The following is a 10,540-nucleotide window of genomic DNA, read 5'->3' as shown; positions in this document are numbered from 1 at the left end:
CCTGGCCCCTGCGTAGTCACCCTGGAGTTTCTTGGTGGTCTCCCATCCAAATACTAACCAGGACTGACCCTGCTTAGCTTCTGAGATCCAAGGAGATTGGGCTACCCTGGACCATCCAGGTCAGTACTGCTACTACCCTGCTTGCTCCCAATTCTAAACCATTGATTAAAAAAATTAGCAATGGTTCCAATCCTGATTCCTGTGGGACCCCACTGCTTACTTCCTCCATTGTGAGCACTGTCCACTTATTCCTACTCTCATTTCTTCATCCTATTGCATTATTTGTTGGATGTCTCAAACTATCTGATTGTGTTGTCTTACACTGTCTAATCTGCCTTCTGTCTCAGCGAGAAAGGCATGCTATAAATAAAAGTAAACAAATATCTTCATTTGTTTGTTGATTTCAATGGGAAACAAGTTTCTCCCTATGATGTACCGTATTCATTTTCCATCCCATGTCAAGTTTCAGGAAGATAGGAGAAAGCATCAATGATAGAGCACATGCCTTGCTTGCAGAAGATCTCTCCCAGGTGACTTCAGGGAGATGATACAGGGCATCAAGAAACAGTTATTTCTCTGCCAGAGGCCTAGAGAGTTGCCATTAAGAATAGACAATATGGACAGAGGTGAACCGAGATGACTGAGAGGAAGAGGTGAACAGACAGAGCTTAGAAACAGCTGTGCAAGCCAAAAAGCTGTATGGTGGAGGATTTCTCTTCAGGAGTAAAAAAGGAACACATTTTGGTTTTTCGATCAGGACAGGATTCACAACCAGTTACATAAGGAAAATAGTTTATAGAGTGATTCCTAAGAGTTTAATGGGAGATAGCTCCAGTGAAAGGAGTGATCCCAGACCAGTTTAAGAGAGAAAGTGGGTTAATGTTCCTAATTCCTACAAGAACAGAAACACTGTATAAAAGTAAGTTAAGTTTAAAAAACAAACCAGAGACTGCCAAGAGAAAGTCCTCTCAGTAGAAAATCAAGATTCAAACACTTGTATGTGAAACACCTTAGTTACATCATGAATTGCAAAATATCTCTTGTATATATCCATAAGAAGGTCCTCATCCCTGTTTTTCTGTTACAAGCCAAATACATTTTATGACACTTTGTTAACCTGACCTATACCATCCCCTAAGCTGAGACAAATAATTTTTTAAATTTTTCTTCAAAAATCCTATCAAGTGTCATATATTTCTGACCATCTTATTATTTGAAATAATCCCCTCCATTGGTATGAAACAGTTTATGAAACTCAGCTAGCCAGAACTGAAATTTCAGATTAAGGTCACACAACTGACTTTTTCCACATGGTAGTCAATGTATATGCAGGTCTTCTGCAGTTATCACTATGTTTATGACACACACACACACACACTCACAATAGCAATGAAAAACATAACTTTCTGACCAAGGCCAAGATTCACTCAGTTGTGCTCTATCCTTCCACAGACTCCAGCAGTATGCATCTCAATGAACTGAAAATAACAAGGTTATCAGTTGTAAATTGTATGGAACACAACTTAGTTTTCACTCATATATGCCATGAGAACTGGAAAAACGCCCAGAGCAGAAACTAGTTTGTCAAGTGGCTTTCAAAATCTTTCTTTATTGGGAAAGACCTCTCTCTGCACAGGATTCTAGGAACTTGCTGCCAATAAAAAATAACAATATTGTACCTAAAGCAACAGGCTTCAGTTTCCTTTTGGGGGTCATTTCTAAATTTTCTTTAAAATCCTGGTATATAGAAATTTAGCAGAAAGTGTTACCCATGACAAACCAATTGATTGTTTTCCAGGCCTTCACAAATCTTGCACTTCTTCTTCTTCTTCTTATCAAAGCAACAGAACAATCTGGGATGTGGGGAGAGAAATTCATTAATTCAGTTGTGGTTCTTGCCACAGAGCCCAAAGACATTTAAATGTCTTTAAATTTCTGCTCACTTATGACACTGCTGGAGACATTTAAAGTTGGCTTTTAATGCAGGAGAGTCCTGTGTCTTTCATCAAGCCTGAGGTGCATGAAATGACCTATAAAAAGCACATTGAGATAAATACTTTATGAGCACCTGGTCCTAGGAATATGCTTTTTGCAAAAAACAAAGTCTGGATTTAAAACTCTAGAAAAATGCATTGTGGGTAAAAATTGTGACTCCCCACCCTGTCCATTCCCTGGAACAGATGTGAATTATTTTAATGAGAGGGTGGCTTCAAAACTGCTTTTATGGCCACAAATGTCTCCAGCAGTGTCATAAATGAGCAGAAATACCGGACTGCTTTCATGGGTTAATTGATAGGCCACTTTCTCAAAGTTCCCTAAATTAAAAGGAACAGTCATTCCACGCAGTGTAAAGCTAGATATGACATGTGTTCTATCAAATCCTAAAATAGGAAAGGAAATGTCAAATATGACAGGATTTAGTCTACAATTATAAAGATCATGTGCTTTTTGCTTTTAGAGAATGCATCTGGAGAAAAGAGATGGCACCCTCAGGCTGGTCAAACAGGACAAAAATCACCGAGTAGTTCAGTATCAGCCCTGACCTGGATGGCCAGGCTATCCTGATCTCATCAGCTCTCGGAAGCAAAACAGGGTCAGCTCTGCTTAGTACTTGGATGGGAGGTGACCCAGGAACATTCAGGGTTGCTACCCAGAGACAGGCAATGGCAAACTACCTCTGCTCACCTTTTGTCTTGAAAACCCTACGGGGTCACCATAATTCAGCTGCAACTTGACGGCATATTCCAGTTTGGTAGCAAAGTCTAAGTCTCAGTCCACTGTCCTTATCATTTTAGGAGCATCTTGAGTTGGTTAATAGGCTACTGAAGTGGCAGAGAATATCAGTTTACAATAGTTCCAGGCAATCTCTTGGAATTGCACCCTCCCATACTCTGAAAAACCTGCAGACCCATACCTGTTTATGGTTTGAATGGGTTCTTCTGCTACCTTATTTCCCAATCCTTGTTGTTTGTGCTAAGGCAACAACTCACAGGACTTGACATAAGGGTTGCAATGCCCCTCACAAGACATATGGAGGCAGCTAGGACCTGATTCAATCTCCCACATGGATGCAGAAGATGTCTTCGGAACATTTGTCCGGGGGGTTTCACCCCAGCCAGTGTACAAGGAAAGATAAAGTCTCCTTCAGTTAGGAGGTGAGCTTGCCTTAGACAGAAAATTCAGAAAGGAATGTATGGGGTAAAAATGTGGCCAAACTAAACTGTGCCACTCCTTGCATATATTCCCCCTCATTTACTTCATTCTCCTGAGGTTCCTCACCTTCACGATGGCACTGGTCGTATATTTTGAACACAGGTTTTTTTAGGGCTGCGGTTCAGAGACAGAGCATTTGTTTAGCAGGTAGAAGGCCCCTGGTTCAATCCCTGGCATCTCCATTTAAAAGGGATCAGGCAGATGGTGATGTGAAAGACCTCTGCTGAAACCCTGGAGAGTCACAGCTAGTCTGGGCGGACAATACTGACCTTGATAGGTCAATGGCCTACTACAGTATTAGGCAGCTTTCTGTGTTCTCATCTGCAGATCATCTCTCTGCCTCTCTCTCCCTCTGTGTGTGCGTGTGTTATATATATAATAAGCGCCATTGGCAAACACCAACCTGGGTGGAGAAGAAAAAGCAGAAACATGGGCTAACTGGGATATGATGTCTTAATTTTTAAAACTTAAATGACAAGCATACTGTTCTTTGTTAAAAGTCAGTCAAACATTCAAATAAGCCAAGAGTTCAGATCATTCCCATAGACTCCAATATGCTCAAGTGTACTCTGTTTCAAAGTGAGGCATTTCCCTTCTATCAAACTCATAGATCTCGCAATTCTGATGCCATAGTATATTTCTTCATCTCTCCTCTGTACTTTTCTGGAGACACTTGGGCTTCTGGTTAATGGTACCTAAGCCTGGAACCTTCAGCGCCACTTGATTGGACTCAAGGCTCACTTAACGCTGCAGCGCAAAAGTAGAGCAGAAAACAAATCATTCTTCTCCCTGTATGGACACAGGGTGGAGCTCAAATATTTCCTCCTATTTCATTCTGCCTTGGTATAGCCAATAATCCTTTGCCTTGAGAAGGAAAAACTGGGTAGTAGGATTCACTGTGTGGGTTTGCCATGAAGGAATAATTAAATGCCGAAATAAGCAGAAAAGATTGACAAACTTCTCCTGGGGGGAGAGAAGAGAATGTAGCAAGATTTCATTCAACTATTAATTTGGTTGTAAATATTTTTGTATTTTAAATTGCTCTGCTCTCTCTCTCTCTTAAAAAAGTTCTTTCCTATGAAGATTCGTTTATTATCCTGAAAAATTCAGAATGTTTCTTTTTTATCAAAATAAATCTCCATCCATCTAGGCAGTGCATTTTTATCGTACCTATCCACTGTGGATCTGTAAGCAGTATACCTGGTTCTCCCTTCATTTTATTATCACAAAAAGGTAGGTTAGGTTTGAACATGTGAAGCTGCCTTATACTGAATCAGACCCCTGGTCCATCGAAGTCAACATTGTCTACTCAGACCAGCAGTGGCTCTCCAGGGTCTCAGGCAGAGGTCTTTCACATCACCTACTTGCCTGTGTCCCTTTAACTGGAGATGCCGGGAATTAAACCTGGGACCTTCAGCATGCCAAGCTGATTCTCTACCACTGAGCCACAGCCTCTCCCTTGAGATTAGACTGAGAGAATGACTGGCTCAAAGTCACCACTAAATTTCATGGCAATGTTCTATGTGGGGTGCCCATACATATGTTATAGCCACATCATGGGAAAAGTTTTTTCCCCATGGAGTTATCATTCTGTGTGACTGTAGCATTTAAAAGCCAGCCAGGAAGCAGGTGGGGCCGACTGCTTGGATTTGTTCTCCAGAAGCTGCTGCTTCTGTCCCCAGCTGATTAGTTCCATGTGGCTCCAGGCTTTTAAGGATTGCAGTTGCACATGGGATGAACCCATGAAAAAGCAGCTTCCAAGAACAGGACTGGAATACATAAAGGTTGCTTTAGTCAACAAACAGTTGCAGACTTTCTGCTTTCTCAGATGAGGCTGAAATGGAATGGCCCATTGCCACTGGCCTGAATATTGCTTCAAATCAATCTCCTTCTCACTTACCTTCTCATGTAGTAGAGCCAGCTCTCATTTGACAACATAAAACTTCACATCAAAAGCATGGCTCGACCCTTAGCAGGTGCTCTCTACGGTAAGTTGCAACTAGCACAGACAGCTGCTGGAATGCACGTTTGGAGCTGCTCTTCCCATTAGATGGAGTATTGGATGATCAAAGCAAAGAGTCCAGGTCACACTTCAATCTGTTCTGTCCCATAACAGGATAATTATTTGTGTCACACCCATGAAATGGAAATTTAAGTAGCTGAAGATACTAATGGAGCATATGGGACAGACCTAGGAAAGAATCACCATTAGCAAACCTTTGAAAATGTTTTTATAGTGTGCAGAACACATTTAAATTGTAATTCTTTACTTTAGGTAGCCTACATTTAAAAACAAACAAACATGTGCACTAACTTCCCAGGTATATTCCTGAATCAGATAAAAGTAAACAATTGTAAAGCACCTTTTGGCTGCAATCTTAAGAATACTTTCCTGGGAGTTAGCCCTATTGAACAGGAATGGGACTTACCTCTGAGTAAACCTGCTTAAGATTTATTTTATTATTTATTTAAAATGTTGATTAGTTGCCTTTCTACCTGATAGAAACTCAAGGAGGTTCATATGTAAATAATAATAAAATGTAATAAAATACATAAAAACCACTAATTGAAATCAATAATTTAAAACTGCCGGGAGGCAGAAGAACTAATCAAATGCCGTCATTAATAAAATGGACTTTATCTGCCTCCTAAAGATCAAGAGAGAGGAGGGCAGGTACACCTCCCTGGGAGGTTATTCCATAATCATGGCGCTTGTACTGAAAAGGCCCTCTCTAGTGTATCCATCAGACAAGCTTTTTAAATCAGTGAGACTGTCAAGAGGGCCTCACCCAGTGATCTTAGTTCCCAGGCAGGGACACAGGGGAGAAGATGGTCCTTCAGATACCCTGGTCCCAAGCTAGGGCTGTTGATTCAGTTCGGCCCAAACCGAAAAACAGCCGAATTCCTCCCGATTCGGTGGTTTTTCGGTTCAGACGAACCGAACCCAAAAAAGGGGGGAACCGGGGAGCCGAATTGGCTGAGTTCGGGGTGTTCCCGAATGAATTTGGCCAATTCGGCCCTTTAAACAGATCTGCGCCAATCTGTTTCCCCCCCCCCACGCTTCCAGAGAGCTTCCCTGGAGGTGCGCGGGGTGCCCTTCAAAGAGATCTGCGCCTCCCTGCTGGGAGGCACATATCTGTTTAAACGGCACCCCGCACGTCTCCAGGGAAGCTACCTGGAGGCGCGGGGGGGGGGGGGAAGCAGATCTGTGCCTCCGGCTGGGAGCTTCCGTGCCTCCTCCAGGGAGCTTCCGTGGAGGCGCACGGAGTGCCCTTTGAATAGATCTGCGCCTCCCAGCCAGGAGGCACAGATCTGCTTAAAGGGCCCCCTGCCAGCCCTGCCGGGAGTCCCGGCAGGGCTGGGGGGGGGTGTCTGGAAACCCTCTGTGCTGCCTGCGCAGACAGCGCAGAGGGTCTTGTCAGCCCCCCGCCAGCCCTGCTGGGAGTCCCGGCAGGGCTGGGGGGGGGCTTTAAATAGATGTGTGCCTCCCGGCCGGGAGGCACAAATCTGTTTGAAGACCCCCCGCGAGCCTCCAGGGAGCTTCCCTGGAGGCTCACGGCGGGCCCTTTAAACAGATCTGCGCCTCCCAGCTGGGAAGCGCAGATCTGTTTAAAGGGCCCCCTGAAGGCGCGTGGGGGGCCGAATTTCCCCCCGAACTCTGGATCCCCCCGAATTTCCGGGGATCCGAAGCGGGGGAGTTCGGACTTCGGCACGGCCCGAATAAAAACGGGCCGAATTTTGCCGAAGCCGAACTATACCGAATTTCTTTTTCAACAGCCCTATCCCAAGCCACGTAGGGCAGGGATGTCAAACATACAGCCCGGAGGCCAGAACTGGCCCCTTCAAAGCTCTTATCCGGCCCAGGAGCCAACCAAGGCAGTCACCCCACCCACCCCAGTCCTGATATGGGCTGGCAAAGCATGGCCTGACCCAACCTTTATGTCATATCCAGCCCTCATAACAGATGAGTTTTAGGCTCCTGACATAGGGCTTTAAAGGTCAAAACCGATACCTTGGATTGGGCTTGGGAGAGGATCACAAGCCAGTGTTATTGGTGTAGAATTGGGGTCACATGATCCTGGTAGCTGGTCCTGACCAGCAGTCCAGCTGCAGCATTCGGTGCCAGCTACAGCCTCTGAAAACTCTTCACGGGTAGCCCCAAGTAGAACATATTGCAATAGTCCAGTCTAGAAGTAACCAAGGCTAGTTCAGACTAACTGAACTGTGGCTAGTTCAGACTAACCCAGGAATGGGCACAGCTGGTACATGAGCCAAAGTTGGGCACAAGCCTTCCAAACCACAGCAACCATCTGGTTTTCTCCCAAGCTGTCTCCCAATATTGTCTCTATGCCAATAAAGGTTTGGATGATGATTAGAAGCTGTTTTAAAGCTGTAATAAGTCAGTTGATCAACGGTTTGCAAACTTTTTATTTCATATAATTTAATATCATCTTGCTCTTCTGTCAAGAACACAAAAATAGAAATATCACGGTTAAAAAAAACAAGCCCCAAAGCAAAAGCCAATGACCAATACAAATTAAAACAAGGGTTAAACACACACACACACACACACACAATTAAACCAACTGCACAGGTTAAAAAACCAACAAACATGCAGATTAAAACCACAACCAAATCTGTCCAGTTTACCCTCCACTAAATGCCCTCTGGAAAAAACCCTTTCTTGCAGGAAAAAACCCTTAAATGCTGTCAATGAAGGTGCCCTCCAAACCCACTCTGGTAGCTATCCCAGAGGAATGGAACTACCACCAAGAAAGCCCAGGATCTAGCCATATGTACTATCGGAAGCAAGCTCGTACCAATAGGAAGGCTGTCCGAAGAGCATAACTGGCATGTGAAAGCATATTGGGAGATGTGGTTTAATAGGTATGAGGAACCTAGGCTGTGCAGGGCTTGAAGGGTGAGGTGAACACTGAGAGCCAGCATGGTGTAGTGGTTAAGAGCGGTGGTTTGGAGCGGTGGACTCTGATCTGGAGAACCGGGTTTGATTCCCTACTCCTCCACATGAGTGGCGGAGGCTAATCTGGTGAACTGGTTGTTTCCCCGCTCCTACCCATGAAACCAGTTGGGTGACCTTGGGCCAGTCACTCTCTCTCAGCCCCACCTACCTCACAGGGTGTCTGTTGGGGGGAGGGGAAGGGAAGGTAATTGTAAGCTAGTTTGGTTCTTCCTTAAGTGGTAGAGAAAATCGGCATATAAAAAACAATTCTTTTTCACAGTACTTAGATTTGGTCAATAGGAATTGTGTTTGAAATGAAATGTTCCCAGAAAACTTGCATTAGGGCTGCCGCCCTATGCACACTGACTTAGGTGTAACTGATTATAATTATTGGGTCTTACCTGTGTATAAACACACATAAGTTGGTGGAAGAACATAGTAGCACCCTGTGCACCTAAACATTTGGTTAGGAAGGGAAATATTTTCTAGATGCATTTAAAATATGCCTACATTTCAGAACTGGAATTGAGTTATCATCATGTAGCGAGATAAGGTATAGGGCGAGCAGTCGGGCTGCAGGTTCACTGCAACGCTGGAAATCTGCTCAGCTCAGTGGCTGGCCCTGCTAAGCCCTTGATAACACCAGCTGGAATGTGTGCTGTAGAACTGTGGACAGCTGGAAAGAGAAAAGGCCGGTCACAAATTAAATTAAGAGGTGTAAAATGCCCTGAGAAGAAAAACAAATTGAGATGGTGAAAACAGGTGCCAACTGACATTTACTCCCATAGTCAGTCACACTTTCTTTTCTCGCTGTGTGATTAGCAGCTAAGCCGAATTAGGGCAGATTTCATGCTCCTGTGACCTCCAAGCGCACCCGTAAAGAAAAAGGAAAAACACCTGCAGGTAGATGTTTTTCCAAAGAGCTAAAACCGTAAAATCCTCAACTACTGTTGAATTGGCTCGGTAACAGTGATATGCTAGTCAAGAGTTAAAGGGTAACTTTGCATTCAAGTCTGTGGAATCATTAGGCAGTTTACATCACCACTTCCCATAGTATTAGTTATTCAATGCATGATTATGGTGCATTGATGTGTAAACTGAATAAAGAGTGAAGTTGGGGCTTTTCTGATTTGCTGTAGAATTAGTTCTTTTGAGAGAATAATGCACTTACGGAAAAAAAACTTTCAACCTTGCTTTTAAGATGCTGCAACAATTTGAGGTACAAATTAATACTGAATGGCATCCAGAATCATCATCATCATCATCAATTGGTCTCTGTACTTAGCCCATATGGCTTTTCACAGTTAAAAGTCAGACCGAAGAGGAAAACTGGACTAACCACAAGATGCATACAGTATAAAGAACCCTATCACTTACGTAATATTCACTCGGTTCTATTCATAGTTCTTGCCTATTTAAATAGCATCATATATCCCTGTAATAGCATAATATATGCTATATTATGATCGGCTGTCATTAGTATTAGTTTGGGGGTATGACATGTGGTCTAAATAAATGAAATTTGTTCCTGAGCTCCTTACTTCAGGGTATGAAAGAACCACAACAAAAATATCCCCACAGGGACAAACAAATGGCATCTCAGCAACTTTTTAATATCAAGATCGCCAAGATAAATGCGAAACAGCTGGAATGTATACATATTTCAAGAACAATAGTGCTTGCATGCAGAACCAGCTGTTGTGAAAATAAAACGTAAGGGAAAAAAAGCGAAAGGACATTATTTCACATTGTGGGTCTAAAGATAACATAATACTTTGTGCAAAGTCTGCTAGTATTTATAGCTGGCTTGGATCCAGCGATGCGTGAGCAGAAAGTATACTTAGTGCAGTTCCGTTTGCACAAGCGATATAGCACAAAGATTGCAGGCAACACAAGGCTTCAATGATTTTAACAAAATAATAATCTGCGTATAGAACAATAACATTTACAGATGATTTACATGATTTTGTCTTCAAAACTGTATCAGAAGAAATACCGTGTGCTATGAAGAGTTAGCTTGAAATGCATTCATTTTTAATGTATTAAATGTAAGAGTGTACTACACATGGCCATAGCCTGTTAGTCAAAACCCACAGCCCTGTGGCACTTTAAAGATTAACATGTTTTTATGGCATAAGATTTCAGGGGCTAGAGATTACTTTGCCATGAAGGCTGATCATATATGTTTTGTAAACACACAAACAGAAGCACAGTGCAGGGAGATGCATTATGCAAGAAAGAACAGGTTGGATCCAGCCAGCTTTTTCATTCATTCTCACTCAGTTCTCCTACATGCTACAGCACCCACACGAGGTCCAATGATGCTCAGCATAGCCTTTTTTGGTGCTCCTTCGTCACCAGCAGAAA

The sequence above is a fragment of the Euleptes europaea genome, chromosome 11 (assembly GCF_029931775.1).
Source record: "Euleptes europaea isolate rEulEur1 chromosome 11, rEulEur1.hap1, whole genome shotgun sequence".
NCBI lineage: Eukaryota > Metazoa > Chordata > Lepidosauria > Squamata > Sphaerodactylidae > Euleptes > Euleptes europaea.
Note: the sequence above shows the minus strand (reverse complement) of the source record.